Source organism: Lolium rigidum, chromosome 6 (genome assembly GCF_022539505.1).
Source record: "Lolium rigidum isolate FL_2022 chromosome 6, APGP_CSIRO_Lrig_0.1, whole genome shotgun sequence".
NCBI classification, from domain to species: Eukaryota; Viridiplantae; Streptophyta; class Magnoliopsida; order Poales; family Poaceae; genus Lolium; species Lolium rigidum.
In genome coordinates, this window is record NC_061513.1 from 13,456,537 (window position 1) to 13,463,755 (window position 7,219).

Sequence of the window (7,219 nt, forward strand, 5' to 3'; positions counted from 1 at the left end):
AAGAAGCACGTTGAAGGTTGATGGCGGCGAGATGTAGTGCGGCGCAACACCGGGGATTCGGCGCCAACGTGGAACTCGCACAACACAACCAAAGTACTTTGCCCCAACGAAACAGGTGAGGTTGTCAATCTCACCGGCTTGCTGTAACAAAGGATTAGATGTATAGTGTGGATGATGATTGTTTGCAGAAAATAGTAAAGAACAATAGCAGCAGATTTGTATTTCAGATGTAAAGAATGGACCGGGGTCCATAGTTCACTAGAGGTGTCTCTCCCATAAGATAAATAGCATGTTGGGTGAACAAATTACAGTCGGGCAATTGACAAATAGAGAGGGCATGACAATGCACATACATGATATAATGAGTATTGTGAGATTTAATTGGGCATTACGACAAAGTACATAGACCGCTATCCAAGCATGCATCTATGCCTAAAAGTCCACCTTCGGGTTATCATCCGAACCCCTTCCGAGTATTAAGTTGCAAACAACGGACAATTGCATTAAGTATGGTGCGTAATGTAATCAATAACTACATCCTCGGACATAGCATCAATGTTTTATCCCTAGTGGCAACAGCACATCCACAACCTTAGAACTTTCACGTCATCGTCCCGCATTTAATGGAGGCATGAACCCACTATCGAGCATAAATACTCCCTCTTGGAGTTAAGAGCAAAAACTTGGCCGAGCCTCTACTAATAACGGAGAGCATGCAAGATCATAAACAACACATAGGTAATAGATTGATAATCAACATAACATAGTATTCTCTATCCATCGGATCCCGACAAACACAACATATAGAATTACAGATAGATGATCTTGATCATGTTAGGCAGCTCACAAGATCCAACAATGAAGCACATGAGGAGAAGACGACCATCTAGCTACTACTATGGACCCATAGTCCAGGGGTGAACTACTCACTGATCACTCCGGAGGCGACCATGGCGGTGAAGAGTCCTCCGGGAGATGATTCCCCTCTCCGGCGAGGTGCCGGAGGCGATCTCCCGAATCCTCCGAGATGGGATTGGCGGCGGCGGCGTCTCGGAAGGTTTTCCGTATCGTGGCTCTCGGTATCGGGGGTTTCGCGACGAAGGCTTTAAGTAGGCGGAAGGGCAACGCGGGGGGCCACACGAGGGCCCCACACACCGGGGCCGCGCGGCCAAGGGCCGGGCCGCGCCGCCTCGTGGTGTCGGCGCCTCGTGGCCCCACTTCCTTTCCCCTCGGTCTTCCGGAAGCTTCGTGCAAAAATAGGACCCCGGGCGTTGATTTCGTCCAATTCCGAGAATATTTCCTTACTAGGATTTACGAAACCAAAAACGGCAGAAAACGACGAATCGGCTCTTCGGCATCTCGTCAATAGGTTAGTGCCGGAAAATGCATAAATACGACATATAATGTGTATAAAACATGTAGATATCATCAATAATGTGGCATGGAACATAAGAAATTATCGATATGTTGGAGACGTATCAGGGGCCAGCCGGTAGCAGCTAGGGCGAGGTGGCGCGCCCCCTAGCACGGGCCCCGTGGAGGTCCATGGCCCGACCCTCCCCAGCCCGACCAGCCTCACTTCCCCCTCATCTCTTCTTCCTCCTCCTCCGACCAGGCAGCCCACCTCTCTCCCCCACCCAAATCTCTCTCAAATCTTGGTGGATTTCATTGGATCTGTCTGTGGAGATCGTTCCCAACCCATTCCTTAAGGTAATCTCCCCCGATCCCCTTGTTTTCATCCAATGAATTGATGGATTTGGTTGGATCTAGATGTGAAACCCTAGGTATGAAACCCTAACTTGATTTGGCTAGTGAAGTCAAGTTTTTTGATATGTTAGGGTTTGTTGAAGTAGAACAAGTGTTAGGGGTTGGTTGTATGGGTAGAAACCCTAGGTTGATTTGTTTTGACTATGGCTAACTATTGCACACATGTATGTATGTGTTGTTCACATTATGCTAGGGATGGAAAGAATTGTTCATGTTCATCATGTGGACAAGGATGCTTTTTTGAAAGGAAACATAGAGCCGGACCCGGAGGAGGTTGATTTGGTGTTTGACCGTAGCCCTAACTATGCCGAGGTGGTAGCACAAGTGAGGATTGACTTGAATTGGAATGAGCCAAGTGATGGTGTTGAGCTAGAGGGAAGACATAATGTGGGGTTTGGAATGTACATCCGTTGGAAGACAATGCGTATCAACTCCGAGCAACGTTGGTCCGTTTACAAGGAGACGGTGGCTGAATCACAAGACAAGGCTCTGGAGTTGTTTGCAACCAAGACAGTTGATGCTAATTTGCAGCTTGACCTTAACCGGCGCTCCTCCCCCATTGATGGTAGGAGTCCACCACCCATGAGCCAAGAAGAAGCCACCGAACCTCCCATGACCCAAGATGCACCGTTGGAGAAGGAGTATGACGAGCATGACGATAGTGACAATGATATCGAGATGAATTACAACAATGTTGATGATTTGGACTTATATTTGATGCAAGAGGACATGGACCACTCCATTCCTTATTCCCGATGTTATGCCTCGGACTCGGATGATGATGGTCTCGATGAAGAAGTTGATGAGGATGGGTTGACGGCTAAGGAAGCCGAAAGAGCCGACATCTTCAAGAAGGTAACTGGACGGGATATTCGGATACCATTGTTCCGTGATGTGAGTCTTGCGGATGGGGCCGTGGTTGATGGTGGCAAGAGTTTACTTCTTGGAGCTAGGCCAATTTCCAAGAGGGATGTGGATGGCAGGACGAATGTGATATTTAAAGGGCTCACGTTCGATACCTTCTTGGAATTGAAGGTATGGATGAAGGAGTTCTCGATTAAGCATCATCTCCCTTACACCGTTGTTCACTCGGACTTGAAGAAGCGGTACACGCTCAAATGTGAAGATAGTAGTTGCCCATGGGTTGTCCGTGCAAGACCTTTCAAAAAAGGGCCCTCTTGGCAAATAACAAGTTGTGTAGCGACTCACATGTGCCGGGGGAAGAAGCTTGATGGCGCGGATGTGTAGCCGGACCACCATCAACTCACATTTGAGTTCATTGCATACAAGCTCTCGGCTGAGATATCATCACTTCCAACCATGAGCATTAGGTCCGTGCAAGATACGGTGAAATCCCACTTTGACTACAACATCAAGTACGGGAAGGCATGGAAGGCCAAACAAGCCGCATTCAAGATGTTCTACAGTGATTGGGAGGAAGCATACAACCGAGTCCCTAGGTTGTTGTTAGCGATGGCCGCTACTAACCCGGGCATGGTTCATGTGGTGGAGCCTTCTAGTACAAAAATGACATTGCATAACGGTAAAAGAGTGAGAGTATTTCACCGTGCATTTTGGTCGTTCGAGCAATTCACGATGGCATTCGAACATTGTAGGCCGGTCATTGCCGTCGATGGTACCTTCTTGACTAGGCAGTACAAGGGCACACTATTGGTGGCAATAGGAAATGGTTATGATGTTGATACTGCATCTCTTGATAATACTTGATACACACTTTCTGCGCCTAGCTGAAAGGCGTTAAAGAAAAGCGCTTATGGGAGACAACCCATGTTTTTACTACAGTATTTTTGTTTTGAATTTGAGTCTTGGAAGTTGTTTACTACCGTAGCAACCTCTCCTTATCTTAGTTTTGTGCTTTGTTGTGCCAAGTAAAGTCTTTGATAGTAAGGTTCATACTAGATTTGGATTACTGCGCAGAAACAGATTTCTTTGCTGTCACGAATTTCGACCTAATTCTCTGTAGATAACTCAGAAAATTATGCCAATTTACGTGAGTGATCCTCAGATATGTACGCAACTTTCATACAATTTGGGCATTTTCATTTGAGCAAGTCTGGTGCCATTTTAAAATTCGTCTTTACGAACTGTTCTGTTTTGACAGATTCCGCCTTTTATTTCGCATTGCCTCTTTTGCTATGTTGGATGAATTTCTTTGATCCATTAATGTCCAAGTAGCTTTATGCAATGTCCGGAAGTGTTAAGAATGATTATGTCACCTCTGAACATGTTAATTTTTATTGTGCACTAACCCTCTAATGAGTTGTTTCGAGTTTGGTGTGGAGGAAGTTTTCAAGGATCAAGAGAGGAGAATGATGCAATATGATCAAGGAGAGTGAAAGCTCTAAGCTTGGGGATGCCCCGGTGGTTCACCCCTGCATATATTAAGAAGACTCAAGCGTCTAAGCTTGGGGATGCCCAAGGCATCCCCTTCTTCATCGACAACATTATCAGGTTCCTCCCCTGAAACTATATTTTTATTCCATCACATCTTATGTACTTTGCTTGGAGCGTCGGTTTGTTTTCGTTTTTGTTTTTGTTTGAATAAAATGGATCCTAGCATTCACCGTGTGGGAGAGAGACACGCTCCGCTGTTGCATATGGACAAATATGTCCTTGGGCTTTACTCATAGTATTCATGGCGAAGGTTGAATCTTCTTCGTTAAATTGTTATATGGTTGGAATTGGGAAATGCTACATGTAGTAATTCTAAAATGTCTTGAATAATTTGATACTTGGCAATTGTTGTGCTCATGTTTAAGCTCTTGCATCATATACTTTGCACCCATTAATGAAGAAATACATAGAGCTTGTTAAAATTTGGTTTGCATATTTGGTCTCTCTAAAGTCTAGATAATTTCTAGTATTGAGTTTTGAACAACAAGGAAGACGGTGTAGAGTCTTATAATGTTTACAATATGTCTTTTATGTGAGTTTTGATGCACCGGTTCATCCTTGTGTTTGTTTCAAATAACCTTGCTAGCCTAAACCTTGTATCGAGAGGGAATACTTCTCATGCATCCAAAATCCTTGAGCCAACCACTATGCCATTTGTGTCCACCATACCTACCTACTACATGGTATTTCTCCGCCATTCCAAAGTAAATTGCTTGAGTGCTACCTTTAAATTTCCATCATTCGCCTTTGCAATATATAGCTCATGGGACAAATAGCCTTAAAAACTATTGTGGTATTGAATATGTACTTATGCACTTTATCTCTTATTAAGTTGTTTGTTGTGCGATAACCATGTTTCTGGGGACGCCATCAACTCTTTGTTGAATATCATGTGAGTTGCTATGCATGTTCGTCTTGTCCGAAGTAAGGGCGGTTTTCACAAACAAATGGTTTGAGTATGCATACTCGTTAGAGAAGAACATTGGGCCGCTAACCGAAGCCATGAATCATGGTGGAAGTTTCGGTTTGGACATAAAACCTCAATCTCTTATGAGAATATTAAGCTGTTGTTGAATGCTTAAGCATTAAAAGAGGAGTCCATTATCTCGTTGTCTATGTTGTCCCGGTATGGGTGTCTAAGTTGAAGAATGATCAAAAGCGAGAAATCCAATGCGAACTTTCTCCTTAGACCCTTGTACAGGCGACATAGAGGTACCCCTTTGTGACACTTGGTTGAAACATATGTTATGCAATGATGATCAGTGTTAATCCAAGCTAATTAGGACAAGGTGCGGGCACTATTAGTACACTATGCATGAGGCTTGCAACTTGTAAGATATAATTTACATAACTCATATGCTTTATTACTACCGTTGACAAAATTGTTTCATGTTTTCAAAATAAAAGCTCTAGCACAAATATAGCAATCGATGCTTTCCTCTTTGAAGGGCCATTCTTTTACCTTTTATGTTGAGTCAGTTCACCTATCTCTCTCCACCTCAAGAAGCAAACACTTGTGTGAATTGTGCATTGATTCCTACATACTTGCATATTGCACTTGTTATATTACTTTACATTGACACTATCCATGAGATATACATGTTATAAGTTGAAAGCAACCGCTGAAACTTAATCTTCCTTTGTGTTGCTTCAATACCTTTACTTTGATTTATTGCTTTATGAGTTAACTCTTATGCAAGACTTATTGATGCTTGTCTTGAAGTACTATTCATGAAAAGTCTTTGCTTTATGATTCATTTGTTTACTCATGTCATTACCATTGTTTTGATCGCTGCATTCATTACATATGCTTACAATAGTATGATCAAGGTTCGATGGCATGTCACTCCGTAAATTATCTTTGTTATCGTTTACCTGCTCGGGACGAGCGGGAACTAAGCTTGGGGATGCTGATACGTCTCCGACGTATCGATAATTTCTTATGTTCCATGCCACATTATTGATGATATCTACATGTTTTATACACATTATATGTCGTATTTATGCATTTTCCGGCACTAACCTATTAACGAGATGCCGAAGAGCTAGTTGTCGTTTTCTGCTGTTTTTGGTTTCAGAAATCCTACAAAGGAAATATTCTCGGAATTGGACGAAATCAACGCCCGGGGTCCTATTTTTGCACGAAGCTTCCGGAAGACCGAGGGGAAAGGAAGTGGGGCCACGAGGCGCCGCCACAACACGGCGGCGCGGCCCGGGTCTTGGCCGCGCGGCCTCGGTGTGTGGGGCCCTCGTGTGGCCCCCGCGTTGCCCTTCCGCCTACTTAAAGCCTTCGTCGCGAAACCCCCGGTCACGAGAGCCACGATACGGAAAACCTTGCCGAGACGCCGCCACCGCCAATCCCATCTCGGGGGATTCGGAGATCACCTCCGGCACCCTGCCGGAGAGGGGAATCATCTCCCGGAGGACTCTTCATCGCCATGATCGCCTCCGGAGTGATGAGTGAGTAGTTCACCCCTGGACTATGGGTCCATAGCAGTAGCTAGATGGTTGTCTTCTCCTTATGTGCTTCATTGTTGGATCTTGTGAGCTGCCTAACATGATCAAGATCATCTATCTGTAATACTATATGTTGTGTTTGTCGGGATCCGATGGATAGAGAATACTATGTTATGGTGATTATCAATCTATTACCTATGTGTTGTTTATGATCTTGCATGCTCTCCGTTATTAGTAGAGGCTCGGCCAAGTTTTTGCTCTTAACTCCAAGAGGGAGTATTTATGCTCGATAGTGGGTTCATGCCTCCATTAAATGCAGGACGAGTGACGAAAGTTCTAAGGTTGTGGATGTGCTGTTGCCACTAGGGATAAAACATTGATGCTATGTCTAAGGATGTAGTTATTGATTACATTACGCACCATACTTAATGCAATTGTCCGTTGTTTGCAACTTAATCATCGGAAGGGGTTCGGATGATAACTCTGAAGGTGGACTTTTTAGGCATAGATGCATGCTTGGATAGCGGTCTATGTACTTTGTCGTAATGCCCAATTAAATCTCACTATATTTATCATATCA